Source organism: Apteryx rowi, unplaced genomic scaffold, assembly GCF_003343035.1.
Source record: "Apteryx rowi isolate R43461 unplaced genomic scaffold, aptRow1 scaffold_43, whole genome shotgun sequence".
NCBI classification, from domain to species: Eukaryota; Metazoa; Chordata; class Aves; order Apterygiformes; family Apterygidae; genus Apteryx; species Apteryx rowi.
The window spans coordinates 3464071-3473176 of NW_020450683.1; the positions used below are offsets into that span (position 1 = coordinate 3464071).

General features: G+C 42.7%; 1 protein-coding gene across 8 annotated transcripts in view; it reads right to left on the reverse strand.

The window, feature by feature from the left end:
- Window positions 1-8684, reverse strand: part of EYA3 (EYA transcriptional coactivator and phosphatase 3) — a 64267-nt gene extending 55583 nt beyond the window's left edge. For 3 of the 8 annotated variants that reach the window (XM_026076288.1, XM_026076277.1, XM_026076278.1), the window contains exon 1: window positions 8571-8684. The gene's annotated coding sequence lies outside the window, so the exon portion shown is untranslated. Of the gene's footprint in view, window positions 1-8207; window positions 8298-8570 lie in introns of those variants that run through there. The other 5 variants (XM_026076281.1, XM_026076282.1, XM_026076290.1 and 2 more) reach the window with 3 other exon arrangements.
- Between the last annotated feature and the right edge of the window lie 422 nt (window positions 8685-9106).

Consider the following 9106-nt stretch of genomic DNA (forward strand, 5'->3'; position numbering starts at 1 on the left):
AACCTAGCTACATACCATCACTGCACCTACCCTGCTCATCTTGCTTGGGTGGGACTGTGCCCTTGTCAGTGAGGCCACTGCTGCTGTCTGCCTTGCTGTCATGGTCAGTTCCCCTTCCCTTAGGGACTAGCCTGCCTGCCCCAGTGCTCTCTGACACTGCCAATGGTATAGAGAGATGAAGTTAGGGTCTATCTTAAGCAAATTGGACATATACAAGTCTATAAGACCAAATGGGATAGTGAAGGAGCTGGCAAATGTCACTGCAAGGCTGCTCTCTATCATCTTTGAAAGGTCATGGCAATCAAGCGAGATCCCCGATGACCGGAAAAAGGCAAACATCACCTTCAAAACAGGCATGAAGGGAAATATAATAATATATATAATAAACTTTTCTTCCAAGCCTGTGGAAATTTAGTTTCTTTAACTGAACCTTTGCAAAGTTTTTTTGAAAGTCTATTTTATGCCTTGGTTCCCTCTATCCACACACTTGTAAAACTCCAGTGGAYTGACCAGGTGGCATCTCCCTTTACAGAAGCCACACTGTTTTCCAACAGACCATGCTTTCCTGTGATCAGTTATTTTTTTCTTTAAAATGTGTTATCATCTTACTGCTGGTGGAACTCAGTCACCAGTATGTTGTCCTCAGGATACCCTCTTGAGCCCTGTTTGTAGATGAGAATTATACTGAAAGTCTATTTAATTCTCTGGCACAACAGCTGTTTGTAAGCTGGTCTAGAGAACTTACTAACATTTAACTAACCCACCAGGTCGCATTCTTCTTGTATATTTACTTAAACCTGATCTAGCTCCTCTGACCCATCTGATCGAGCTACATCTGAACCCACCCACATGGGCCTGCTGCTTCCATCTACCAAGTTGCATCTAATTGTACTGTGGTTACTATTACAGTTGTCCCACTAATAGCTCAAAGTAGGTCTTATGCACCACCAAATTCAGAAAAGCAGCTTTTCTTGAAGGTTTAAACTTGGTTGATCTAGGAAGCAGTCATTTATAGTGTTTAAAAAATGTTCCCTCTACCTCTCTTCGTGATGAGGCATTGAACTGGTCTCTGTTGAGGTAGTTGAAATCTCCCACCATTACTGTCTTAAAATTGCAGCTTCTCTGGTCTCACTTAACAGTTCCTGATCTCTGTCATCATCCTGATCTGGGGGTTGGCAGTCAGTCCTATCAGTATATTTAAGGTATGAGATTTCCACCCATCCAGACCTGATATTGCTTCTCTTTTCCTGTTACCCTTTATACAATCCTTCGTGTGCAGTGCCGCTCTCCCACCTATACTATTCCACCATTTCTATAAAGCTGGTACCCTGACAATACTGCATCCCATTGACAGTCTCCTTCTGCCATGTCTCAGAGATGCTTGCTACAGTCTGGTTATCATCTGATGCCAATCACAGTAGCTCCCCACAACCACTATCAAAAAGACATCCCTAATCACATTTAATTGATATAATACCTACCATTAAATAATACTATTGTGTCAAGAATCACCTAGAACCAGAAAGAACACACTTGGAATTCAACAACCCCCAAACTTGTAATTAACATTGTATTATTATTAATACTTATCAAACAAATGCAGACCCATATGGTAAAAGATGCTCTTGTATCTTCATGCTACAGCTCACTGGCAAAATCCTTTTCTCTCTCTGCTCTTGGCAGGTCAGCTTAGTTACAAATAACAGCAAACATCTCACAAATGGAAGTATCATATCCTTTGCTAGGTACAATTTTGGCAAAGAGACCTCTGATGACTTTTTTCCAGATTCCACCCCAAAGGTCCTATTTCTTCCCATACCCTCTTTCTATCCTGCTAGTTTGGTTCATTCCTCTTCAGTATAAATCATAATACATGGATGCTACCAGTGACCAACTCACATGTTAACCTAAGAATCTCTGAGCTGATCCTGAGTATGTACTGCACTATTTTGTTATAAAAAGAGAAAGAAAGGGTTATGATTCCTTTATTGTGAGTGCATGTAGCTCACCTGTTCTCCAGACTAAGACAATCAGTAAAAAAGTTACATTTAAAGGCACATAAATAGTACAAGTTTTCTATACAGGCCTCAAAAGATATGGCAACATCTTGCAGCCAGGACAACAAAATTTTTACAGCAAAAAACAGGCTCATATTTCCTTTCTTTTCCCTGTTGTCCTTCCATCCATTCCCATTTTCTTTTTCTTTTTCATGCCATTATTTATTTGAACTGTTTAACTGTCAGTCTAGTCATTTCACAAAACTATATATTTAGCACATCCAAAGTATTTTCAGTTCAAGAGTATGAGAGATGGCTCATTCACATCAACAATTCTCTTCTCCAGAGGACACAAAGAGATTTCTAGACAATTTAATTTTGGCCACATAAGTTTTCAGTCTTTTGATCTGTCTTACTTCAAACTTTTCTCTTACTATAGAGAAAGATACCTTTGCCCCTTGCATCCTTCCAAGTCTTCATTTAAACGTAGAAAAGAAGTGCATTGAGCAACCCGGCATGGATTACTCACTGCCTTCAAACAAAGGTAGCGCTATTAATGAGCCTCTGGGTTCACCCACAAGAAGCAACAACAAACAGAATCCGTCTCCGAATCCACATCCGACTCATGCTACTTACACAGCAAAATCATTGGAAGGCCCTGAAGGAGCAAGAAGGCCTTTACCGTGAAGCTATGACAAAGGCAGAACAGTGGAAAAACTCTGAACTTTCTCGAACAAAACTTATGTTAATATAGGTCATGATCTACAGAAGTCTCAGTCAGACTGTCTATTTTACCTGTTACAAAGAGCAACGAGACAGTCTGGGGTCTACAGACAACCATCAAGCTCTGGGGTTTTCTTTTTTTTAAACTGAATGCATTTCCTGAGTTACAGCTTTTAAACGGAGGGGGGAAAGAGGTGTGACAAAGAAAAGCATGAGAGCTTAGGGTTCATAAAACGGAGGTTTCAAGAAGAGACTCAAACCTTGTCTACACCTTTCCTTGGGGGAGGGTTCTTCATATGCATGTGCGTTTCTCTGATCAACATTAAAAAATGAACAAATTAATACACTGGTTCAGGCATCATGTAAACCAGGTCCTCTAACCTTTCGGTACGTACAAATGYTGCTCGATTCCAAGAGGAAGTAAACAAGATCATGAAAATATTTTCATTGCTATAAAAACATTTTATTCAGTCCTTGTCATTGAGAATTAATTCCTAACTACACAACAAATAAATCCTAGGAAAAAATAGTACTGTCTGTTCTGAAGTTTCTGATACTTGCAGACTAAAATCTGGAATATACTATGGACTTGAACAGATAAATGACTAGGTCATTGCTTTACTGAGATATATGTAACTGGCTGAGTTGTGACAAGTGATAACACTGTGTACGTTACTTTTCGCTGACACGAGTTGCAAAGTGAACCACATTACCCAAACTAACCGCAAAGGTAAACAAAGACTGTTTAACCTTACACTCAGCCGAGTTACAATCAGTTTTATTTGACAATGGGGATAGGCAAGGAGCACAGGCACAATTAATTTCTGCAGCTTATGCAATGAGTGACTTCCTGGCAAGTCCTGGTAGCTCAGTCACTTGTGACTGCGCGCCCATCCCTGGAGAAGCCAGGGGCTCAGGTGAGTGACTAACATCGTGACTAAAATATCGGCAGAACGAGCAGAATGATATACACCCTCTGGATTGTGTTCTTCCTCTTCTATGAGCAGCACGTGTGGCTCGCTCGGGCACAATTCACAAATGAGTCTGCCTAGTGGGAAAGACATCTTGTCTTAACTCCTGATTGCCACAATGGAATCTCAGTGACTTGCACAGCTGACGGGAAAGTGGATTCTGACCAAACACAGGTAGATTATGCAAAAGGCCTTAGAAGATAAGATCCCGGGGAGTACTTTAGTCCAAGCACTGTTCTTACCTCATCTCACCAAGTAATTAGTATCTTTTTGGTTATCATATTTACAAGGTAACTTTTGAGAAATAACAGTCCACAACATTTTCTACTGCCTTTTAGCTCCAAAAACTGTTAATATCAAGAAATTCCTCAAAGGGCTGTCTTTCTTGACTTAGGCCTGTTCCAGCCAGCAGTGTCTGCCAAAAATTTTCTCTTTAAATAGTCCACCCTTTATTTTAGTCATTGAAAAATAAGCTGCATGACACATGATGGGTTCTGAAAGATTCAGCCTTTAAGACCTAACATTTTCAGCAATCCCCAATTATATACGTCCTTTATAACAGCATTCACAAAAAAGGTTAATTTAGAGATTACAGAAAGTTAATGAACAACTTGGTACTGTTTTTTTCTTCAGCATAAATGTAAATTCTTTAGGTCCTGGAGAGCTACTAAATAGATTAATAATTCAGAGACAACAACCAACTATTGCCATCTTATTACAAAATGCAGAGAGCAGTGATATCATTGACTTATGGGGACTTTTTGCTTCCCCCTTATCAGGCAAGTTTAAGTATTTTATAATGATTTTTTTTTTTAAGCCAAGAAAATGAGTTTTCTTCATATCCAAAAAGATCACCCTAGCAGCATGCTTGGCATGACAGATCAACTACTGGATAGAAAAAACTGACACAATAGAAAGAAGAATAAAACATTTTGTGTCTTTTTTTTATAGTTTTCCAAAATACGAGCAATACTAAAAAAGTATTCCCTATTAACTTCCTTGAAGATAGAAGGAAGGCCAGCTCACCTCCCTGTACACAAAAACTTCAGGATGGACAGGAAATACGGATTTAAAACACATGGAACAATCAAGGCAAGGACTCCTGAAATTTCAAGAGCTCTTATAATTATGTTGAACAAAAGATCAGACATACTACAAATGAGACCAGACTTCTACGTAAAACCTCAAAGTCTTGAGCCAACAGGATTGGTTTCTGYGACAATATTTTCCAAATAGGTACATGGGAACAATTATGTCTTTATCAGGAAAGCAATGTGGGGAAATTTTGTTAGTGAACCAGTGTTAAGACTACTTCAGAACACTTCTGTAAGGTTCTGAAAACAGTTCTGTCACTTTCTTCTTTCCTACTCTGCAAAAAGTAATTATCTCTTTTTCCAGGTGATGCTGGTCCTGAATGTGTATTTTTCTCTCCTGCTCATCTTAAATCAATTATATTTAGTTAACAAGGAATTTCTTAAGCTCTCTCAAATAGAACAAAACAAAGTATTTGTCACAGGGCAGATACTAGTGTCAGACTATTTTGTAAAATCTTCATGGAATTACACATGACGGTATGATATTCATAGAAATATGAATCATCACCCAGGGATTAAAGCTACACTTTATGCTACATTCCAATTGGTGGCTCTCAAAGAAGCAGGAGTATCAATATTCGAGTACAAACAGCACAGTCTTCAAAACTCAGAAGGAAGCTCTAGGAATGTGAGAGTAGCTCTCTAAACAGGGCACAAGTTCATAACTTCAGGAAGAGAGACTCATCTTCTGCAGAACTGAAGAACTATTTAGTCATCTCTGAAAATAGATTAGCCAATATCCTTAATCCCAATGGTTTATCTAAGAGATGGAAAAAGAGCCTAATCAGCTTCCTCACAATACTAGATTATTTTTCTAAATAGACAGCTTGTACTCTAGGAATATAGCCTAGTCGAGGGACTGATTGGTAACAACCTGGAAAAGACAACACAGTAGTGACCTGTGTGGTATAGCTCCAGATGACACCATACATTGAACAGCCTGTTATGACACTGTGTTTTCTCCCTGCAGCACTATCCTAACCATCAGAATTGGGCAACGTATAAGGAGGAAATCTGACTGCTTGCTACCAGCAGCACTACCTTCACTGAAGTTATAGATGCTGCTGCAAGAAGGAACAAAGGATTTGCAGTTACTCCCTCAGGTGCTGGAGCAGTAGAACAGCATCCTATGAACTACCCTTTAGCCGCTGCTAAATAGGGGCCACCAGAGAGAACATTTCTCAGAAACCGCTTGTTTTGCTGCCCTTTAAAAAAATTAAGTAAGAAAAATACAGATAAATTAAGAAAAAGGAAATGGAGAACAAATTAGTGATAAGACAAAGCAAGGAAAACCTGAAAAAGACCTTCCTTAACGTAGTTTTTAGGACTCACCAGTGTGTGCCACTGGTCATGCACTACATGAAAACACTCATGAGCTACTATAAAGGAGAACATTGCCTGAAGGTGGGTTGTTTCTGGACAGTGCTGGGTGAAATATCATACACAAAATACTAGTTAAATCCTATCACGATTCCATTTAAGCCCTCAGAGTTTCCTATAGACCTCCATCCTGACAGCTCCTTTTTCAGGGTTTTGCAGACCCAGTAACTGGGTCTGCAGATTGTCAAGAATCTAAATATGGGCTATTGCTAAGCCTATCAAATACAAGTTGTAACAAACATCCCATTTCTACAAGAAAAACAGGAGCACAGACTTGCCCAGAAGAAAAAAAATTATTCCTATTTCTGACAGCTAAGAATACATGCACTGAATTACTCATGTCTGCAGTGAGTTGCTGTCAGCCTTTAACCATGCATAACATGACTTACACAGGAGAACAAACTCCTTCCTAGGTTTTCCATTTAATGAAAATATTTCAGTATGTTTTACCCAGTCTTCCTGTCTTTCCCTAGATCCTGAGCCAAACCCAGTTCAGCATAAATGCAGGAATACCATCTCCTATTTAAAAAAAACAACAAAAAACTTTGTTTAGAGTAATAGGCTAAGCATCTAGTTACACTTAGTCATATTAACTATCCTTCAGTACGTGAAAGCTAGGAAACAGTACATTAATTTGCTTTAGAGATACTCTATCCCATTCACATAAAACTTGAAAATCCCTTCAGTAAAGTATCTGCTGACATATTCCATTCAGAACTCATTCAGCATCTTGACATTTACAGGTGAAAGTCTTGAAAAGCTAAAAAACCTTCAGAAGTTGATAAAGTCACTAATTATTCAGGAATTATTACAGCTGTTACACATAAGTGTAACATGCACGCAACAGTTTTGCAATTCAGTTTGCCACACAAACCAACAATACACAGGTACATTCTCACTTCTAAGCATTTAAAGGCTCAGAGGTAACTGAGATTAAGGGCTAGTAGTTTATAAGTCATTAGAATTACTGCACAACTTATTTAAGTAAGAAACAAAACACAGGGAGGTGATTTTAAAAAAATAAACATGATAGTAACTTTCTCAACCTGGCAAACTACTGACCTGTCAAAGCGTATCTATCTCTTATGCATTTATAAAAGTAGCTAATTATGAAAAGAGTGACTCAAGGTATGTGAATTATCATGATTCCAAAGAGAAACCTATTTTATTCAGCATCTTGAATTTAAAATTGTCTGCAACAGACAGAAAGGCAAGAAAACAAACAACAGAGGCAGATAAAAATCTTATCTCAATTGTAAGTATGGTTGACTTTCAATTACCAGTTGGAAGTCACCAGACTACAGATTAAGTGTATTATGAGAGCAAAAGCTCATAACTGCATGCAAAGAGTGAGGTACTTATTTGCATGGTGCTGCCTCTGACTTAATACAGCCACACTGCATCAAGGACTAGTTCTAGTCTGGAAACAATTTAGCCACATCATGCAGTGCAGAGACCAAATAAATAAGGCATGCTATGTTTGAGCTGCCTCTGCATAAAGCTCCAGCATCCCTGCACAGCATTCCCAGAATCAGGAAYGTCCAGCAGAGTTGAGCTGGACCTAACAGGGCTTAGGAAGACCAACTGAGAATGGCCCTGCCAAGCCCAAACCCATCCTTTGGCTGTGTCCGCACAAGCTTGAGTGCAAGTTCCTGAACCCATCCAAAGTGCTAAGAAGCGCCAATATGTTTAACTAACTTGTTGCAAAGACAACAATTTGGGCAAAGCTGCCCTGAGCTGGAGGTACCTAATACTGCTGGCCCTGCGTCCAACCCACCAACTCTAGGCACATCCCAAACCATCCACAGCAAGTTCTTTTTCCCAATTATCTTACACAAGCCAGTCCTCATTACCTAAGCTAACGGAGTTGATTAGCACTTTTCTGCAGCCTTTACAGGTCTTCGAGCAACACCCCCAGCAGCTGTGGTACCCAGGATTGCTGACAACATCCCAGACTGACTCGGGTCCCACTGTGTTCCGGGGCGCAGCAGACTCCCATTGCAGTAAATGTTGGGTCTACAGCAGCACTACCTGTTACGGACCTGCACGGCTCTACTGCAACGCCCCTGAACATCTCCTCGCTCCCGTGTGATGAAAAAAGGGCAGACGCACACCGCTGTCTACACGCCTTTTCCAGCTCGCCTCTGGCTGCGCCCCGACGGCCGACGAGCAGGGGCTCGCTCGGGCGCCGGGAGACCCGGGCCAGCCGGCGGTGCCGCCCCGGCCGGCCTGAGGGGACGGGACGGGGCGGCGCGGCGCGGCCCAGCGCCGGGRCCGGGGCGAGCGCGCACGCCGTAGGGAGGCGCGCCGCCCTCCCCGCAGCAGTGCCGGGCAAGGAGCGCGGGCGGGCGGGCAGGCAGCCCCGGACGCGGCCGGGCTGTGGGCCGCCCTCAGCGGGCTCTTACCGAGAGGCGGCTCCGGAGCCGGGCCCGGGAGCGAGTCCCGCGGGGGACATGGCAGCGGCGGCGCCGAGCAGCTCCTCGCCCCCAGCCAGCGGCAACGCGACCCGGAAGCAGAGCCCGCGCGGCGACGGAAGTGACGCCACCTCCGCGAGGCGGTGGCGGCGCTGGGGTCACGCGCCGGGCCGTTGTGGCGGCGGCGGCAGCTGCCGGCTGCTCCGCGCCTCCCCATTACACAGATCCGCTGCCGGGGGCGAGCGGGACCGGGACCCGGCCCAGGCCCAAGGCGGCATCGGGCCGAGGGCCGCCCTCCCGGTTACGCCGTTAGTTCATCCCCCGGGAGTTAGGGTGTTGCAGAACTAGAATAAAACAGGTAACCGTTACTGCAGGTGCCGGACACTGCGCGGCTGCGAGTGGATGAGGTGGAAATGGCCGCCGTTCTCTGGCCGGGAGTCATGGGATGCTCTGCTTGTCCCCTACTGTCTCTCCCACCCCCATTTTTTCTATTTTGTCTTAACTTTTATTACAACACATTCAAAAGT